General features: G+C 36.4%; 1 pseudogene; it reads left to right on the top strand.

Annotated features, from left to right (window-relative positions):
- The first annotated feature begins 688 nt into the window (after positions 1 to 688).
- LOC103301854 (nuclear prelamin A recognition factor-like) overlaps positions 689 to 22524 on the top strand; it is a 90824-nt pseudogene continuing 68988 nt past the window's right edge.

Below are 22524 nucleotides of genomic sequence, written 5' to 3'. Positions count from 1 at the left end.
TTAGGTCAAAAGATTGGCTAGGACTAGATTTAGGAGTAAATGTCACAGGACAAGATCCTCTAGGCCACTGCTACCATCATGCAAATAGAAGTAGGGTATAAGGGAATGAATGCCTGGGTGGAATGGATTGAATATTCTGTGTGTACCCTAAATAAAAGCGACTGTTGCTCTAGCTGCTTTGGCTCAGTGGATAGAGTGTCATCCTGTGGACTGAAGGATCCCAGGTTCTATTCCAGTCAAAGGCATATGCCTAGGTTGTGGGCTCGATCCCCAATAGGGGTGTATAGGAGGAAGCTGATCAATGATTCTCTTTCATCATTGATGTTTCTATCTCTCCCTCTCCCTTCCTCTCTGAAATCAATAAATATATATTAAAAAATAAAAAAAATAAAAGTGACTGTTAAGCTTGCACAGCAGGAAGGCTAGAGGCCCAAGTGGTCCCATTTCCATTCAGATGGACCTCAGACAGTAATGGGATGGAATATGTGCTTGACTTGTCCCAGGAGGAAACTGCAAGGGGAACCGTTTCCTGTAAGACTCTTGCCCTGTTGTTCCCATCCAACAGAGGTAAAGAACAACGACCCCCAAAACAATCTGGCCCCCGTCCTCAGATGTCAACTATATATTTTTCCTCTCTAAAGGGGGAGACAGTGCTCAGAGTTTATGAGAAATGTATCCAGATGCGTAAATGGCCGAGTATCCTCAGAAGCCCAATCATACTGCACTGTCGATCCCCGTGCTGATGTCTGGTGGTGTCATGGGATACCCTGACTTGTGGCCTTGCCGAGGAAATGGAGTAGACCTTGTGCTCTGATATAATTGTCTATCCTTTTCATGTTGGCATATCATAAACCTTTTTCAATGGACAGACAGACTAGGAAGAGGAGAGAGAGTCTAGGGGACTCCTTTGATCCCCATATACACACAGATCCCATTGGGAGGAGTGCCAAGGAGTTTAAGGCTAGAAATCAGATTGTTGTTGGTTTTGAGCCTGTCCTTTGCTGGTGGCCCACTGTGAACAATAATGTGGTGGATTAATTATATTTTCTAGAACTAGCAAAGGCTCGTTAACTATACTGGAGAGGCAGTTAAAGGAATAGTGAACAGCTAGATGCCAGCAGCAGGATGACCTGGGGGAACAGGTTGGCCTTCAATATGATTCTGGCAGGAAAAGGAGTTTGTGTAATGTTTGGGGTCAGTGTTGTACATTCATCCCTGACAACACAGCACACGGACCATCAGTGAGGCCCTAAGGCATCGGCAGCTTTAGCTGATGAGTGAGCTGGAACCTGGATCTAGGGTCCTTTCTCTGATTCCCTAGAGCGATGGTTTGGAAAGTGGAAGGGAGCGATAGTGTCCATATTCAACTCTCTGATTAGGAGTTATAGTGCTGAGGATGTTACATCACCCCATGTCTCATCCAAAGGTTAACTGAAACTGCATGGACCAAACAGCAAAATAGTCTCCTTCTAGACATTGTAGAGCATGAAAGTCAATGAATATTAGCCAAGTTTGAAGAAAAAGTTTAAATAAAGAAAAAGGGTGGATTGTGAGAATAAACAAGTCATCTTTTCTGTCAGAGAACAGTGTAGACAGCCGCCATTTTGGACTGTGTGACTTGGCAGCTGCCATGTTGGCCACATGACTTGCAGCTCCCCTGGGGGCCGCCATCTTGAAATGGCCAAGGCCAACCGCTCCCTTTGAATTAGCCAATCATGAAAGACTGGCCACCTGAACTCCAATCAAGAGTGAGGGGCATGTCATATGCATCAAGATTAAAAACCCGAGCAGACTGCCCACTCAGTGTGCATGTGCTCCTAGACCATGTGCTGTGCCCCCTCCATGGGAGTAAAGATATTTGCCTTTCTGCCTGGCTCCTGAATATACTTTGTGTTCTACCAGGACCCCTGATTTTGGGGGTTTGCCTTATTTCTTACAGTATCCAATGTTATGTATATCTGTATGGATATACTTATGTATGCACTAGTATACACACACACACACACACACACACACACACACACAACTATATCTATCTATCTATACACAAACACATACAAATAGCCTATATAATAAAGAGCTAATATCCTAATTAGACCAGATAGTGGAATGACCTTCTAGAATGACCTTCCAGAATGAACGGTGGGCAGGGCCATGGGGCTGCAGGGCCATGAGGCAACCTTGGCTGCAAGGGGCGGGGCCCCTGCACAAATTTCATGCATCAGGCCTCTAATATATACATATATCTCACATATACACTTGCATAAATATACCTCATGTATACAATAGTTTGCCTCTATGCAGTGGCCTGACATCAGTATTGGGAAAATAAATTTCAATTCCAGATTTTATAATATGGACAGGGTACAAAATGGACAAAGTATTTTAGTCTTTTATTAATGGATAAATAAAAATGTAGTTGCATAAATTACTACTATTTACATGTTAATGTACTATAGCCATAGAACTAGTACCCTAAGCTAAAAAATACCTTGTACCATAAAAAAATAATCACTAAAAACCCCACAATTGATCTTGTTATACTTATATGACTTACACATTTTTGATAAAATTTGATTTGTGTCCCATAAGCATAGTATTTTTAAATATGGTTAATGTTTGATGAATTTGAAGGAATATTAGAGAATTTTAAATCAAAAGAAATGTTCAAAATGTAATTTTTCTTTTTCATAAATTTGCAGGATTCATCAATTCCCCATTCTCAGTTAAAAAAAGAATTCTTTTCTATCTCATCCTACTGTTTTCTCTTTGTAACTTCCTTTTTTTTTCACTGAAGTACAATTTACTTAAAGTAAAACTGATTTTATGTTGGACAGTTTTATGAGTTTTGACATACTCATGTAGTCTTGTAACCACAACCAAGAGGAAGATCAGTTCTATTATCACTAAACTTTCTTTGTGTGCTTTTGTAGCTATATCTTCTCCCCAGACACTGGAAACTACTTATCTGCTTTCTGTCACAATAATTTGAGTTCTTTAAAATGTCATATAAATGGAATAATTCACTTTGTAGACTTCTCAGTCTGGAATCTTTCATTTAGCAAAATGCACTTGAGACTAAAGCATAGTTGTGAAAAGTTTTTTTGTTGTTTATTATTGAGTATTACTCCATAACAATAAAATAAAATTTAAAAAAATAAAGTTTGCCAGTGTGAGATGCCAAAAACAAAACAAAACAAAACAAAACAAAAACAATTGGATTTTATTTATTTGTTTACTATTTCTGATGATTAAAAATAAATATTTTCATATAGGTTTTTATATGAATGCAAATTTTCATTTCTCTTGAATAAATATTTAGGAGTGAAATTGCTTGGTCATATGCTAAGTATATATATATATATATATATATATATATATATATACTAAAAAAAATAAATTCTTATCTTGTAAATTTTCTCATAGTAATCCATAATCACAGCATGTTCATATAAAAAATTAGAAAATCAATTTACATTTCTCTGATGATTAGTGATATTGAGCATCTTTTCATATGTCTATTGGCCATCTGTAGGTCCTCTTTAAAGACTGAGATAGCACCTCACACCTGTCAGAAAGGCTATCATCAAGAAATCAACAAACAATAAGTGTTTTAAGGATGTGGAAAAAAAGAAACCCTCACACACTGTTGGTGGGAATTCAGACTAGTGTAGCCACTGTGAAAATAGTATGGATTTTGTTCAAAACATTAAAATTGGAACTGCCTTATGACCCTGTGATTCAACTTCTCAGAATTTATCTAAAGAAATACAAAACACTAATTGGAAAGAATATATACACCCCTATGTTTATCGCAGCTCTATTTACAATAGCCAAGATTTGGAAGCAGCCTGAGTGCCCATTAGTAAAGATGAGTGGATAAAAAGCTGTGGTACATTTACATAATGAAATACCACTTAGTTATATAAAAAGAAGGACATCTTACCCTTTGTGACAGCACAGATGAACCTAGGGAGTATTATGCTACATGAAATAAACTAGTCAGAGAAAGACAAGTACTTATGATTTCACTTACATGTGAAATTTAATGAACAAAATAAACAGACAAATAAAATAGGAACAGACACATAGATACAGAGACCAGACTGATAGCTGTTGGTGGGGAGGTGGTTGGGAAACTGGGTGAAACAGGTGGAGAGATCAAGCAAATAAAAACTCATAGACAGACACAGTACCAGAGGGTAAGGAGTTTGGGGGAGGTAAGAGAGGGTAAACAGGGAATAAATGGTGATGGAAGGACACTCCTTGGAGTGTGAACACACTATAATATGCAGATGATGCATTATAGAAGTATATACCTGAAACCTACATAATTTTATTAACTAATGTCACTCCAATAAAATCAATTTTAAAAATTAGAAAATCAAATAATTCAGTTATCTTATTCATTTAATATCAACTCTAGGCTAAAATTTCAGTCATTTTATTGCATTATGAAAATAATTTTTCACATATATTCTTGAAAATAATGTAAAACTATTTAGAAAATATTTATACTACTTAAATTACTCTCGAATATGTTTTTACTTTTTTATTTGTTAGATATGTGATTGTATGAATGAAACTATTTCTAAACAATGTTTTCTACAGTGATTTTTAAGTTTGAATAATAGTTAAATATTTACTGTCAACAAAAGTCATAAAATTCAGAAGTATTAGCCAAATTTTTTGACTGGAAATAGGGCTAAAGTGTACCAACATAATTAATAAATTGTGGAAAATCAAAATAACAGATTTTAGAAGCATAACACCAGATATCTATAACAATCAATGTTTCCAATAATTTTAAAAGTTCAATTACAGAATTTACTAAACCACTATCTTGTAAACCTTTCAACTTGTAAAATCAACAATCTTTTACCATTTCACTACTTCCTTCTGCCTCTGTATGACTTTATTTTATTCTGCAATTTTTATTAAGTCAAGAACTAAATACCCCATGCCACATTCATGTATGTAATACATTTCATAAGTCTCACCTTGGGCTGTGTCAATATCTGCCGTTATAGAGTGGAGTATTTTAAAAACATAATTTTTCATTGAATGTTATAGGCAGCACTTCCATAATAGCACCTTTGTGTAAGAAGGAACAAGGCTGATATGTGTAGTTTAGTGCCTGGGCCAGGTGTTTGGATTGGTTCAAATGCAAACATTGCACCATCCACTTATCTAATCAATGTGCTGAAGAGAAAGGAGGGTAGCAGATTATGCATTGGGTTATTGTTCAAATACTACCTGGTAATCTGCTTTTACTAAAAAGGATAAAAGAAGAAAAATGTTGAGACTCCATATCAGTATCTCAACTGAATCTTTGGGAAATAATCTTTTAAATGATAAGTATTGGTTTATGCTACAAAAGAAGTGATAGAAATTCAAGTCTTGGGAAATTCATAGAAAACTTGGAGTGCTTTAGAATATGCTAGGCCACAGGATTAGGAATTTCAGACTATCTTTTCTAGGTCTCGTGCAATATAGGGGTCATAAAGCCATTAGGCTTATATACAAACTAGAAGCCCAGTGCATGAAATTCATGCATGGGGGGGAGGTCCTCTCAGCCCAGCCTGAACCCTCTCCAATCCAGAACCCCTCAGGGGATGTCTGACTGCCAGACATCCCTCTCACAATCTGGGACTGCTGGCTCCTAAATGCTCACCTGCCTGCCTGCCTGCCTGATTGCTCCTAACTGACCCCCTTCCAGCCTGATCACCCCTAACCACCTCTGCCTGCCCACCTGATTGCCCCTAACTGCCCAGCCTGCTGGCCTGGTTGCCCCCAAATGCCCCCCCCCACCAGACTGGTTGCCCCCAACTGCCCCCCCTGCTGTCCTGGTCGCCCCACGCAGCCTGCTGTTCAGTAGTTTGGTTGTCCCTCACTAACCTCCCTGCCAGCCTTGTCGCCCCATGCAGCCTGTGTTTGGCCATCTGTCTGGCTGTTTTGATCGTGACGGCCCCTGGCTTTTTATATATTATGATAGTCTCTATTATATACTAAATTATATTGGTATAAAAATGAATGTAATGTTTATTCTCCCAAATTATCATTTAAATAATAGAACATAAATGTAATGTAATCTTCTTTTCCAGTTTTTTTTTAAAGTTTTTATTGTTAAGAGTATTACAGATGTCCCCCCTCTTTTCTCCCCGCCTTGCCCTCCACCACCTGGTTACCACCCCACTGCAGACCTATCTTTGATCTTTATTACTGTTCTTTCAAATTTTCAAATGATTTATATTTATAAAATAAATGAGTCAGTGGCCAACTTGGAGCAATTTAATACTGGCAGTCAAGGGCTTATTCAACACAATTAATTTTCCTCTTCAGTCTTTTGTCTGGCTAAATAATAGATTATGAGTGAACTAAGAAAAAACTTAGATAAACTATTTTCAATTAAAATATTCAGTTTCTTTTACATCTCACAGGGAAACTTTTAAAATTTAGTATTGAAATATAGTTGACATACAATATTATATTAGTTTCAGTTGTACAGCAAAAATGATCTGACATTTACATACCTTACAATGTGATCACCACAAGAAATCTAGTAACCATCTGTCACCAGGAAAAGTTATTGAGATATTGACTATTTTCCCTATGTTGTACATTATATTCCCAAGACATATATTTTATAACTGGAAATTTGTACTTCTATTCCCATTCACCCTTTTTACTAATCCTTCTACACTCTTCCCACTGGCAACTATCAGTTTGTTCTCTGTATCAGGGAAACTTTACTACTAAAGAAAAAAATCTTAGTTCCCTTGGTTAGTTCACAATTAATTGTTATGATGTTCATATTATTGAGCAAGTAAGAGGACAGGTTTGGAAATATCTATTAGACTAAAGCCTGACATTTCTAAAAGACGTGAAGTCCTTTTTCACAAGCAATTTTCAGAAGTGACATTCATTCTTTGTAAAAGAATCTGATGCTTGACCTAGAATAGTAAAGGAAACCCCACAGGACTTTCAAACCTACTTTCCAAAATTTGAAAAGAGACATATGCTTTGAGCTCTACAGCTTAGAAAATTAATGAATGATTCATACCTTCAAGAATGAGTTACGTGTTGTTGCAACCCACTTTTCATACTCCTGTGGGTATGTTATATATAATAGGAGGTGAGAAGAGTTTTATGTTAATGATAACATGTAGCCTCTTAGCCAGAATGAAAATAAATAAGCAATGTGTCATTGTAGGTCATTAAGTAAATCTTTTTTTTTACCTAAGAGAGTAAGATAGCCTTGATAAATACAAATTTACTTTTTCTGTTTTGTGTACAGACACCCTATAAAGAGACAATCTGTAATTTTAATGGAAGATCAAATAGTTCAGTTATCTTATACACATTGCTTTTTCATTTCTACGATTATTTAACCAGTGAGACTAGGCAGAGATGGAAGTCATTAGCTATGTTCTAAGATGATTAAAGTTGCTCATTGTTGTTTTAATCTACCAATCTCAACATTTAAATCAGTCTTACCAGTTTGCATTTTATTTGTTGAGACGCTCAGAGCACATGCACTTGGAAAGTAAAACAATTAATTTTAAGAAATGATTTGAAATCACTTTGAATATTGGAGTACCACAATTAATTTCTAAATTTTTTTTTCCTGTTATAATAGCATAATCATAGTAGTGCAGATAAAATACTTTTCTCTCTTGGCTATTTATAACAATGCATTTTTATCTCTCATGTCTTCTGCTGCTTGTGCATTATTGTATTGTTTATGAAGAAACCACATACCACTCCCATGAATGTCAGCTAACAGACAAATCAATACACGGGATAAAAATTATTGTTTTAAACTGTAATACTGACAAATTTACAAGTGTGAAAATGCTCTTTAGTTATTTTAGGGGTTGGACTTGTTCTCTGAGTAGCTAAAGAATATGTAAAAATTCCTAGATTTTCCTTGCTATTTGATTCAGATTTAACTAGATAACTGGAGTGGCATATTTTTGAATAACACAATCCTTTCTAATTCCCTTTTCTACTATGGCAAAGTTCTCATTCTTTGAAAATATGGGGTGGGCAAGATAGTTTTACAGTTGTTTGTATGAAAAAATAATACAATAATCTCCACTAACAAAAGAGAAGTATGCAAATTGTCCATCACTTCGTGGTGCCCATCAGCCAATCAGGAGTGAGTATGCAAATTAACCTGACAAAGATGGTGTTGGCCCCACTCCCCAGCCACTCCAGGCCCCTGGTCAACACCCATGCAGGCACGGAACAGCCAGGCGGGGCGGGAGGGGGGGGCTAGAGGAGCAGCGCTCAGAGCAAAGACTATAAGCAGGAGGGCAGGGGGCAGAGGGAGCTACAGGAGCAGCACTCAGAGCAAAGACGGAAGGCTCTGGCCAGAGCGAAATGGAAGGCGGTGGCCAGAGTGAAGGCCTGGGTCCCGGGTGTCAGAGGAAAACCAGTGCCGGCAGCCAGGGGAAGGAAGACTTATTGCACGAATCTTCGTGCATCGGGCTTCTAGTTAATAAATAATAATATAAGAATAAACTATTTTGCATACTCACAACTGTAAACCCACTTTTGCTCCAGCCTGTATATTGTAGAGAAAAGGATTATTAAGTACATAATGGAGAAAAGAAAATCTGTAGGATTCAGAATTTCCCACTTTATTCCTTCAGACCAGTGTTCTTTAACCTATTTTAAAAAATATATTCTACGATTGACCCAAAGATTCTGGTATATATTACCTACACTGTATGAAGCTCACCTCCTAAATCTTATTCACATTCCTGGGCTGTGAGTTATTGAACTGCAGTGAAGGAAAAACTATGTATTCCAAATGATGTGGGAAAAATATAGAACTCTTCTGAATATTCCTTTTTAGAACATTGATTGTAGATGTTTGTTTTTTTATAATTTATATTATATATTTTATATTAAATTAGTATGTATATGTATTTCTTCAAAATTAGGGTGTTCATGTTAAAACAATGCCAATAAAATTCACATTAAAACTACTAGAAAACATGGGGATATATTTGATACACAATGCATTTGTGAAGGTAGACTTTTGTAAGTACATTTAACAAAAAAAAATCATGCATTACCTTTCAAAGTTTCTTACAGGCATTCTGCCAATGTCATGGATACATCAGTAGAACTATTACTCAAATTCAGGTATATTCTATTGCTTTTTGTCACTATATGTCAATCTTAACAAGTAATTTGTGAAAATCCTATGTAATAAAAGGCTAATATGCAAATCAATCGAATGACAGAACGACTGGTCACTATGACGTGCACTGACCACCAGGGGGCAGACACTCAACGCTGGAGCTGCCTACTGCTGGTCAGTACACCAGAAGCCAGGCTCACAGCTGGAGAGTGCAGCGGTGGTGGCAAGAGCCTCTCCTGCCTCCATGGCATGCTAAGGATGTCCGCCTGATGGCTTAGGCCTGTTCCCCCCAGGACTGCAAGGGTTCCTGGACTTCGAGACAGGGCATGCCAGGCTGAGGAACCCCCCTGAATGCACAAACTTTGTGCAATAGAATATACCTCTAGTTAAGATATAATTGAATTCAAATTACACAGACAGTTTAAAAAAATACATATATATTTATAAGGAGAAAACAAAAGCAATTCTTATTGTCACTGATGACCACATGGTCTATATAACATGTATAAAACCTATGGCAGTCCAGCTGGTGTGTCAGTGTGGTTGAGCATTGACCTATGAACCAGGAGGTCACAGCTCAATTCCTGGACAGGGCATATGCCTGGGTTTGAGGCTCGATCCCCAGTGTGGGACATGCATGAGAGATCAGTGACTCTCTCTCATAATTGATGTTTCTATCTCTATCTCCCTCTCACTTCCTCTCTGGAATAAATAAAAATATATTTAAAAAAATAAAAACTATGGAAAAGGTGAACTATTACAGATATATTACCATGAAAGGAATTGGTATAAAAATATAAGGGAAAAACATTGAAAATATATTTTAAACATTATTTTGATATTTTGTAATAATCTGATATTAACCATTTAGTTCATTGCAATGCTTAAAATTTTACTTTATTAATAGAAAATATAGTGATTTTCAGCCCTTTTAATTTTAAGTCATATATTTCTGCAATCATAATAGTAAAAAAACTTTAAACTGAAAAATTATAATTATAAATATTAATGTTAATATTATTTTACTTAAATTTGTCCATCTTTAATGTATGTTTTATTATTAAAATGTAGGTTAATTTACATACATGGCCTCACCAATACCCCAGGGATTTTAATATAAATTGTTCCCAATATAATAATTATAAGTCAAAAAAATGCTTACTTTGTAATATAACAAAATAAATTTTCTATGATTTTATATTCTTTCTATCTCTTGAACTATCTTATAATGTTAGTTTACTAATATTTGACTGCATGCTCCCAATTTAGAAATAGTACCTCTCTCTTTCTCTCTCTTTCTCTCTTCCTTTGCTAAAGAAAGAACAAAACAGAAATGAAGTTTCTATCTAGAATAGTATTGAAAAAAATGGCAGGCACATAGTGAATATGTGTCTTGCAGTTATTTAAACAACGAGAGGCCCGGTGCACAAAATTCTTGCACTGGTGTGGGAGTGTAGCTCAGCCCAGCCTGCACCCTCTCCAATCTCAGACCCCTTGGGCGATGTCCGACTGTCGGTTTAAGCCTGATCCCTGTGGGCCTAACTCTCAGTCAGAAATTCCTCTCACAATCCGGGACTGCTGGCTCCTAACTGCCTGCCTGCCTGATTGCCCTTAACTGCTTGCCTGCCTGCCAGCCTGATCACCCCCTAACTGCTCCCATGCCAGCCTGATTTATGCCTAACTGCTCCCCTGCCGGCCCAATGGCCCCAACTGCCCTTTCCTGCAGGACTGGTCACCCACAACTGCCCTCCCCTGCTGACCATCTTATGGTGGCCATCTTGTGATGACATGGTGGTGGCCATCTTGTGATGATGTGGGGGTGGCCATCTTGTGATGATGTGGGGGTGGCCATTTTGTGATGATGCGAGGGCAAGACGCCACCTAGGCTTTTATTAGTATAGATGTGAAAATGCAATTAACAGAGTTACTATAAACAGTAAAGTTTCCATTATTCTTACAGGGTGCAAATCTTTTTATGTAAATGTGTGTTAAACATTTTCTTAATCTGCTTATGATTTTTCTTAGATTTCTTTGATATATGCAACAAATTCATGATCACATTGTAAGGTCTATAAATATTGAATCACTTCACTATTTTGTACACCTGACACCAACATAATATTATATGCCAACTATACTGTAATTAAAATTAAGAATTTTAAAAAGAAAAGTTTTACATTTGTTTCATATTTCTACAAAGAGAAAGGCCATTGCATTTTTGGGACCTATGGGTCACTTTTACTTAACTAAATAGTTGCTTACTTCAATAGAGGAGGAGAAATGAGAAAGGTAATTGGGAGAAAAAATATTTTTGCATAACAAACTTCATGTGTAAACTTTGTCACTCCCTTTCTGTCCCTAAGCCCTCAGCTGCAGAACCCTTACATGATAGTCAAATTGTAACATTCAGTTGGGCTTGTTATTTCTCTCTATGAAGTATGTGATGAAAACAGAAATATTCTCTTTTCAACTATCACAGCACTTAATGTTTCTATGTTATTGCCACCAACCTGGTTAACAGTGATGCAATTGAATATTTAATTTTTCTCTTTAATTTTTATCATTTCTGCAATTAAGACATAAATTTATCTTCAACTTCAAATTTCTTTTCTTCTTTGAAGTATGTATGATTCTAAGTAGTTACACATGGTTGTGTGACATGAGAGCCATTTTCATGCCTCAAACATGTTTGAGAGAAAATGTGTTCGTTTATAATTTTATAACAATTTCTAATTATCTAGCCTCTCACCTTTGAAATAATTTTGCTTATGAAAATTTTATAGAACTAGAATACATTTTGGATAGTTCATTAGGCTGAATGTCTTTTTCTTTCTTACTGTGGATTCAACATTCAGAATACTGTAATAAAATGGCAATTGACAATATTTCATACAACTTCATTTTTATTGTACTTTGTTCCCTCAATATTGCTTAGTATTCTAAATGCTTCTAGGACTCATATACTTGTTGATTTGAATTTGCATGGAGCTAAACATATTAAGTCACTATAAATGCAAATCCCTTCACACACTAAACTGAATAAAATGTAGATGACATTGACATGGGTTTGAGGTTGATAATACAATTCTCACTTGATAGAAATTTCTCTTCAAGTATGAAAAATCAATTTAGAGAAAATATTATTCAAAATAATTTTTATTTGTTTTAGATTTATGTGTAGCAAATATTCATATACTTAAGAATAATCTTGGAAATCCTTTAGCTCAAGTATATTTGGTCTACAAGAGGCAAAAAATAAAAATAAAAAATGGAAGTGACTCACCTGTCTAGGACTACATAAGAGTAAAGCTAGGAAAACATTTCTTTCTTTCTTTCTTTCTTTCTTTCTTTCTTTCTTTCTTTCTTTCTTTCTTTCTTTCTTTCTTTCTTTCTTTCTTTCTTTCTTTCTTTCTTCCTTTCTTTCTTTCTTTCTTTTTTTTATTGATTTCAGAGAGGGAGAGAGAGATAGAAACATCAATGATGAGAGAGAATCATTGATTGACTGCCTTCTGCATGCCGCCCACTGGTGATCAAGCCTGCATGTGCCCTTGACCAGAATTGAACCTGGGACCCTTCAGTCCACAGGCCTACACTCTATCCACTGAGCCAAATCAGCTAGGGCTAGAAAAACATTTCTTAATGTGCATTATGGTCCTTTGTCTTTCTGGTTAAAGTCTAATATCTTTAAACAATCTACTATATATAAAAGGCTAATATGCAAAGTGTCCCCTTGGGAGTTCGACTGGGAGACTGGGCGTTTGATCACTCACTATGATATGCGCTGACCACCAGGGGGCAGTGCGGAATGAAGGAAGGCCCTGGCCAGCAGCCAGAAGGCCCAGATCAGCCCTGATCACCGGCCAGGCCTAGGGACCCTACCCATGCTCAAATTTCGTGCACCAGGCCTCTAGTTTTAAAATAAAAATGTGTACTTATAGGTGGACCAGGTATGGTTGAAAAAATCATCTCAATGATGTACAGTCATATATTAAGAAAACTTAGATTTGCAAAAGGATGACTGCATGTCTGTTGAATGCCATACACTGTCTAATACAGGGGCCAGCAAATTATAGTTTGGGGCCAATGCAGACCAACCACATGTTGTTATATGATCCAAAGTCTAGGATTGTATTATACATTTTTCAGCATTGAAAAAAATCAAAAAAGTATGCTGTGACACCTATAAATTATATGAATTCAAATATAAGTGTTCATGATAAAATTGTATTGAAACATAGTTATGCTTCTTTGTTTTTGTATTTTCTATGTCACTTTTGCACTACAATGATAGATTTGTATAGTTGCATCAGAGACCATATGTAGCATAAAACCTAAAATATTTATTACATAGCCTTACACTCCACACACATACACACAAACATGCACATACTGATGGCTTCTAATCTAACAGACCAAGTATCACTTAATTTATTACTGACTGTTGATTAGAATCTGATCTCTCTCTCTCTCTCTCTCTGTCTCTCTCTCTCTCTTTTAGTTGTTGTTATTTTATTATATGCTTTTATTTTATTTTTTTGGAAAAACATAATTCTTTACTGTTGAAAGTATTACATAAGTCCCTTTTTTTCCCCCACCCCCCCACCCCAACCTTTCAGTACCCTATTGTCTATTTCCATGCATTATGCATATACACACACAAGATCTTTGGTTGATTATCTCCCACCCACTCACCATGCCCTGTCTTCCTTCTGAGATTCCACACTCTGTTCCATGCTTCTAGTCTCTGGATTCACTCTGTTCATCAGTTTATGTTGTTACTTAGATTCCACATATGAGTACAATCATGTGATACTCATCTTTTTCTCATTTACTTATTTTACTTAGAATGATATTCTCCAGGTCCCTCCATGCTGTCTCCAAGGGTAAGAAAGTCTTCTTGTTTGCTGCTGCATAGTATTCCACAGTATTAATGTACCACAGCTTTTTTATCCACTCATCTGATGGGCACTTGGGCTCTTTCCAGATCTTTGCTATTGTAAATTGTGCTGCTATGAACATAGGGGTGCATACATTCTTTCTGATTGGTGCTTCGGATTTCTTAGCATAAATTCCTAGAGGTGGGATCACTGGGTCAAATGACAGATCCATATCTAATTTTTTTTAGGAAACTCCATACTGTTTTCCATAATGGCTACACTAGTCCACATTCTCACTAGCAGTGTACTAGGGTTTCCTTTTCTCCACATCCTCTCCAGCACTTGTCATTTGTTGATTTGTTGATGGCAGGTATTCTGAGAGGTGTGAGATGGTACCTCATTGTTGTTTTGGTTTGCATCTCTGGAATGCTTAGTGACTTTGAGCATTTTTTCATATATTTCTTGGCCTTCTGTATGTCCTCTTTGGAGGAGAGTCTATTAAGGTCCTTTGCCCATTTTTCATTGGATTGTTTGTCTTCCCTTTTTGTTATGTAAGAGTTCCTTATATATTTTGGATATTAACCCTTTATCAGATGTATCATTACCAAATAAGTTCTCCCATACAGTGGGCTCTCTTTTTGTTTTGCTGATGGTTTCTTTTGCTGTGAAGAAGCTTTTTATTTTGATGTAGTCCCATTTGTTTATTTTGTCCTTAGTTTCCTTTGCCTTCTGAGATGTATATATAAACACATTGCTACAAGAGGTGTCTGAGATTTTGCTGCATATGGTTTTTTTCTAGGATTTTTATGGTTTCAGGCTTTACATTTAAGTCTTTTATCCATTTTGAGTTTATTCTTGTGTATGGTGTAAGTTGGTAGACCAGTTTCATTTTTTTGCATGTATCTGTCCAATTTTCCCAACACCATTTATTGAATAGACTGTCTTGATTCCATTGTACGCTCTTGCCTCCTTTGTCAAATATTAATTGAGAGTAATGGCTTGGGTCGATTTCTGGGTTTTCTGTTCTGTTCTAGTGACCTATATGTCTGTTCTTGTGCCAGTACCAGGCTGTTTTGATTACAGTGGCTTTGTAGTATAACTTGAAATCTGGTATTGTGATTCTTTCAAATTTGTTTTTCTTTCTCAAAATTGCTGCAGCTATCTGGGGTCTTTTTTGATTCCATATAAATTTTTGGAGTATTTGTTCTAGCTCTCTGAAATATGCCATTGGTATTTTAATAGGGATTGCATTGAATATATAGATTGCCTTGGGTAGTATGGACATTTTAATGATGTTGATTCTACCAATTCATGATCACAGTATATTTCTCTACTTGTTTATATCTTTCTCTATCTCTTTTTTTCAATATCCTGTAGTTTTCTGAATACAAGTTTTTTGCCTCCTTGGTTAAGTTTATTCCCTAAGTATCTTATTTTTTTTGTTGCAATGGTAAATAAGATTATTTGTTTAATTTCTCTTTCTGAGAATTCATTATTGGTATCTAAAAAGGCCATCTATTTTTGGGTGTTGATTTGTGTCTTGCTACATTGCCAAATTCATTTATTAAATCTAGTAGTTTCTTGGTGGAGTCTTTAGGGTTTTCTATGTATATTATCATGTCATCTGTGAATAATGATAATTTTTCTCCCTCCTTTCCAATTTGGATGCCTTTTATTTCTTCTTTGTATCTAATTGCTGTGGCTAGGACTTCTAGTACTATGTTGAATAAGGTGGTGAAAGTGGACATCCCTGCCTTGTTCCTGTTCTTAAGGGAAATGTTTTTAGTTTTTACACATTGAGCATGACGTTGGCTGTAGGTTTGTCATATATAGCCTTTATGATGTTGAGATATGCTCCCTCTATTCCCACTTTGCTGAGAGTTTTTATCAAAAATGGGTGTTGGATTTTTTGGCATGCTTTTTCTGAGTCTATTGATATGATCATGTGATTTTTATCTTTCAATATGTATATTGATTTTTATCTTTCAATATTCAATATGATCTATCACTTTTATTGATTTGGAATATTGTACCAGCCTTGCATCCCTGGAATAATTCCCACTTGGTCATGGTGTATGATCTTCTTAATATATTATATTGCTGGATGCAATTTACTAATATTTTCTGAGGATTTTAGCATCTATGTTCATCAGGGATATTGGCCTATAATTATCTTTCTTTATAGTGTCTTCATCTGGTTTTGGAAATAGGATAATGCTGACCTCATAAAAACAGTTTACAAGTGTTCTTTCCTCTTTGTTTTCTGAAATAGATTGAAGAGTATAGGTGTTAGTTCTTTGAATGTTTGATAACACTCTCTTGTGAAGCCATCCGGACCTGGTCTTTTGTTTTCTGGGAGGTTGTTTTTTTTTTAATTATTATTACTGCTTCTATTTCATCAGTTGTTATTGGCCTATTCAGGTTTTCTGATTCCTCCTGATTCAGTTTTGGGATATTTTATTTTTCTAGGAATTTGTCCATTTCATCCACATTGTCCAGCTTGTTGGCCTATAGTTGTATTTTCCTTCTTTTTTTTATGTTTCACTTTTTAAAAAAAATTTATTTTATTGTTTAAAGTATTACAAATAGTTGTACATATACCTCCTTTTTTTCCCCGTTGACCTTCCCCCAGCCTCCCCTACCCCCTGGCACATGCCCTCATCCCACCCCCCCAGTGTCTTGTGTCCATTAGTTGTGCTTATATGCATGCATACAACTCCTTCGGTTGATCTCTTTCTCCCCCTCCCCAACACTCCCCAGCCTTCCCGCTGTAATTTGACAGTCTGTTCGATGCTTCACTGCCTCTGTATCTATCTTTTTGTTCATCAGGTTATAATGTTCTTTATTTTCCATAAATGAGTGAGATCATATTTTTCTTTCATTGCCTGGCTTATTTATTTTCTTACAATCCTTTGTATTTCTGTGGTGTCAGTGGTTACTTCTCCACTTTTGTTTCTCATTTTATTTATTTGGGTCCTCTCTATTTGTTTTTTGATGAGTCTGATTAAGGGTTTATCAATTTTGTTTATCCTTTCAAAGAACCAGTTTCTGGTCTCATTGATTTTTGTATTTTTTTTTAGTTTCTATGTTATTTATTTCTGCTCTAATCTTTATTATTTCCTTCCTTCTACTTACTCTCAGTTGTTCTCTTTCTAGTTCTTTAAGTTGAAGGGTTAAATAGTTTATTGATGATTTTTCTTGTTTTTTGAGGTATGCCTATAGTGCTATGAACTTCCCTCTTAGGACTGCTTTTGCTGTGTCCCAGAGTTTTTGGTTTGTTGTGTGTTCATTTTCACTTGTTTCTAGGAAGTTTTTGACTTATTTCTTGATCTCATTGGTAACCCATTCATTGTTTAATAACATGCTATTTAGCCTCCATGTGTTTGAATGTTTTTGAGTGTTTTTACTGTAGTTGATTTTCTAATTTCATTCCATTGTTATCTGAGAAGATGCTTGATATGATTTCAATCTTCTTGAACTTGTAGAGACTTGTTTTGTGTCCTAACATGTGATCTATCTTTGTGAATGATCCATGTGCACTTGAGAATGTATATTCTGCTGCGTTTGGGTGAAATGTTCTATAAATGTCAGTTAAATCTATCTGATCCAGTGTGTCCTTTAGAGTCACTGTTTCCTTGTTAAGTTTTTGTCTGGAAGATCTATCCAGGGAAGTCAGCGCAGTGTTAAAGTCCCCTACTATGACAGTATTGTTGTTGATCTCTCCATTAAAGTCCACTAGAAGTATTTTTTATATACTTAGGTGCTCCTGTATTGGGTTCATATATGTTTACCAGGGTTATATCCTCTTGTTGGATCGATTCCTTTACTATTGTGTAGTGACCTTTGTTGTTAGAGTTTCATCTCTTCTCTTGAAGTTTCAGGCTAAGATGTAGTGTTTTTTTTAAAAAACAGGAGAGATGTAAATGATTACTGTTGATTAGAGAAGGTGACCACAAGGGTTATATTGCCCCATGCGACATTAATTAATTTGTTTTCCAACTTAGCAAACTTTTTTTTAATGACTATAAAATATAATTATAGTCTAAAGAGCTTCATATCCTGCAAATTCTCTCTTTAATGATTCAAATAAAACTGAGTAATGCCCTGTCTGTATTTGTATGAGAGGCTTTTTTTTTTAACTTTTTAAAAATGATACTTTGACACATGGGGGTTATTTAGTTTAAATCTAACATATATGTTATATTAAAACAACTTTCTTTATGAGCAATGAGTTCCCTGAATAGCAACTTATTATTTCAGTAAATACTTATTGGTAAGACTTAAACCTATATATTTCAACATTTCAATTTTATTTGACTCAAGTGCCATCCTCATTCACTGAGAAATGGCATCACCTCAGTGTCTTAGTGAGGTCAAATTTTGTAATATGCTTTTTTTCATACTCTTCCTGTCTTTTCTTGGTGTCTTATGCTTCTGGCATTAGGGAATGGAAAAGAAAAGAGTAGAATTAAATGTAGCTCCATGTGCCCCATATGAGTTGGTGGTGCAGGCTTTTAATAGGTTGGAATATGAAGAGCACCTAGTAAATAGTGGCAAGGGTGATGTCCTCATTCTATTGGTTATCAACAACAGAATGTGTGGCTTTTGTGAACTTAATTTTACACATACCTGCAACAGTTATCTGCTTTTCCCCCATCTTCATCTAATTTGTTTAATTCCTGTCTCCTCCTATATTTACTGTTGTTCTTTCCAACAGAATTTTTGTACATTTGAGGCCCATTAGCAAGAATATATATATCTTATATACTTATATGTTTTCAGAATCAGAACATGAGCAAGTAGGTATTATTAGACTAATATTTATTTACCAATTCTACCTGAAACACTTCCTATACCAGTCAGTTATCAAGTCTGATGGTTAAAAAGTCAATTATCTAAGGCACAATATAAGTGTTCTCTTCTTGCAAACACCCACACCAAAATCATTTTGTCTTTCCCTTCAGAGAGAGCAAGTCTATCCTCCATCCATCCTCCAAGAGGGGAACTGGGACAAAATACAACATGTTATGGCAAATATTAAAATGCTACTGCTAGGAGAAAACCTTATTTCAATGTTTGCGTTCCCATTCCTTTCCCACACCTCCTATTCCTGGTAATCTCTCCTCCACAAGATTTTCAAAACAGTCCAGAATCATTAGTAACACCTGGATTTATGGAACTGAGCATACCAATAATCAGGCTTTCTTTGCATTTAGTTTTAAATTGTTATTGATGTTCTTTTCAATATTGCACACTATCCATTCATTTTTTTTTAATTTTATTTTTTAAATTCATGTTTATTGTTGAAAGCATTACAGATGTCCCTCTTTTCCGCATTGTCTCCCTCCATCTCACTTCAGCCCACTCTGCAGGCCTTCCCTGCACTATTGTCTGTCCATGGGTTATGCATATATGCATATACTATCCATTATTAAAACCTCAACCAATGCTTCATGTCATCTTCTTACTTAAGTTAATACTTTTAAAAAAAAATGTGTGGACATTCTTCTTAAGTCAGCTAGAAAATTGGGCAGAATGTATTGGGGAACTAAATGCAATGGCAGGAAGTAAACATTTCTCAAAAAATATCAAAATATATTAAGGCTTTGTAAAAAAATATGGTGAGAATAATATGTCTCCAATGTTTTCTGAGCTTTGTTTCACATTTTAAGCATGAATTACTGGTAGAAAAAGCTTTCATGTTCTTACCAGTAACTGTGTGAAAGGGGTAGTTTTAAGTCTTCTATGTGTTACTTAGTCAAACCATCCTATATAATAAACTGGTAATATGCAAATTGACCATCACTCCAACACTCAAGATGGCTGCCCCATGTGGTCAAAGATGGCCACCCCCATATGGACACAAGATGGCCACCACAAATGGCCAGCAAGGGGGGGCAGTTGTGGGCAATCATGCCAGCAGAAGAGGGCAGTTAGGGGTGATCAGGCCTGCAGGGAAGGGCAGCTGGGGGCAATCAGGCCAGCAGGGAAGGGAAGTTGGGAGGGACCAGCCCTGCAAGGGAGGACAGTTGGGGGTGACCAGGCTGGCAAGGGAGGGCAGTTAGGGATGACTGGGCCAGCAGGGGAGGGCAGTTGGGGGAGACAAGCCCAGCAGGGGAGGGCAGTTGGGGAAACCAGGCCTGCAGGGGAGGACAGTTAGGGGAGGCCAGGCTGGCAAGGGAGGGCAGCTGGGGGCAACCAGGCCTGAAGGAGAGGTCAGTTAGGGGAGACCAGGCTGGCAAGGGAGGGCAGTTATGGGCAATTGGACTGTCAGGGCAGCAGTTAGGCATTGATCAGGCTGGCAGGGAGTGGTTAGGGGGTGATGAGGCTGGCAGGCAGAAGCGGTTAGGGAAAATCAGGCAGGCAGGGAAGTGAGTGGTTGGGAGCCAGCAGTCCTGGATTGTGAGAGGCATGTCCAGCTGCCCATTTAGGCCTGGTGGGATCAGGCCTAAATGGGCAGTTGTACATCCCTTGAGGGGTCCCAGATTAGAGAGGGTGCAGGCTGAGCTGTGGAACACACCCCCGCCTCCATTCACGAATTTCATGCACCGGGCATCTAGTATGCAATACACTTAGAGGAAGCTCTGTAAGCTCAAGTGGTGAGCCCTCTCTTCCATTGAGATAAAAATGGTCCAGAAGATGCTCTTTAGCTTTAGGGAGCATAAATAACCTTAATTTATATATTGCCAAACCCACTCAAGAATGTCAAGGGAGCCTAGTGTCCCAGAAAAATGATAACAGATTTATGCCATCTCAACATTCTTGAAATTATGTTGTAATTTTGTTTTAAATTAATTTAATATTACCTCAATGTGTATAACTTTATTGTAGGATATTATTATTGTAAATCTATATTTATAGCTAAATATAAACAACAATAAAATATACTGTATATTCTTAGAAAGTTTGCAATCTGCCTATTTAATCTCCAGCAAATGTCATCACTCTTATCAAAACCAGATGCTTAAATTATTAATGTTAAAAAATAGTTCTTATTTAAAAACATTTATTTACAAAATTTAATTTTTCATGAGTGATCACAAATGTCACATGTAGATATCAAATTAAAAAATAAATTTACATTTTGCAACATCTAATCTTTCTAAGTAAAGTTTAAATTAAAAAGAATTATATGAATACAATTTAATTATTTTAAATCTATTAAACAAATACTTATAGAATACATAATATATGCTAAAAACAGTAAAATACTTTAATGTTTTGTTGTAAGCACATAATAGATGAGGCACAATCTTAAATATTCTTTTTGAACAGAACACTAATACTTAATTTGGAATTTCCAGTCATTATGGCTGGAATTTTTAGAAAGACTACTATTAAATAATTTTTGACAAGTAATATATACATATATATCTTTTTAGGATTTTAAGCCCCCGATGATTTGCTGTGCTACCTAATGAAATATATATTTTCTATTAAAAAAGATTATATTAATCTCTAGTTCATGTTTACTCTACAACATCCCTCAACTGTGATAATTTGTTTAGACTGTGAGGTAATTGAGTTAAAAATAAGTTATATTAAAAAAGATAATTGAATTAAATGATATGCCAAATGAAGCTCATTCCATTTTCTAGCAATGAAGCAGCATCTACTTATTTATGATCTTCTCACCCAAATATGTCATATAAGATTAAATTGTAGACAATATAATACATATATAATCTTCCAATACACAATGAATTTATGGTTTTTTAGTAACTTTGTAATGTGTGTTGATGATAGTGAATGATCTATTACATTTATTTGATTTTATACACATGTATTGCCATTTAGAGATCTTTAAATGAAGAATTTTTAATTTATCTTAATGAAATGCAACTGAACAACATAATTCAAATGGGCAAATTTCTTATGTACTATCCAGTAAAAGTAGCAAAAGAAGATTTTACTCTTAACCAGTTTGTTGATTTCTAGTAATTAATTACACTGAGTTCAAAATACTTCCATCCTATAGATGGAAAAAAAGCTGTTCCTCACCGTCTAGTTTTATGTGTTTCACAAAATTATTATTACAGAAACTAGAGGCCCAGTGCACAAAAATTCATGCACTGGGGGCAGGGTCCCTCAGCCTGGCCTGCCCCCTCTCTCAGTCTGGGAGCCCTCAGGGGATGTCCTACTGATGGCTTACCCGCCACCCCCATTACCCTATTACTGCTGCTGCCTCTGGCCTCCTTCTGCGGAAGGTGACCAGGATGATCAGGGGAAGGCGCTGCCCTCATCACCCCACTGCTGCTGCCACTGCTGGCCACCACGGCTGCGAGACCTGAGCCCCGGGCCTTGCAGACACCAGTGCTCATGGCTACCTGAGCCCATGGCTGCTGTGAGCCCACGGCTGTGAGCCCTGGGCCTCTCAGCCACTGTGGCTTTGTCCAGATGGAAGTCCCGATGGACATCCGGAAGATGTCTACCCTAATTAGCATATTACTCTTTTATTAGTATAGACTAGAGGCCCGGTGCACAAAATTCGTG

This window comes from Eptesicus fuscus, chromosome 2, assembly GCF_027574615.1.
Source record: "Eptesicus fuscus isolate TK198812 chromosome 2, DD_ASM_mEF_20220401, whole genome shotgun sequence".
NCBI lineage: Eukaryota > Metazoa > Chordata > Mammalia > Chiroptera > Vespertilionidae > Eptesicus > Eptesicus fuscus.
Note: the sequence above shows the minus strand (reverse complement) of the source record. Positions and strands in the feature narration are given on the sequence as shown.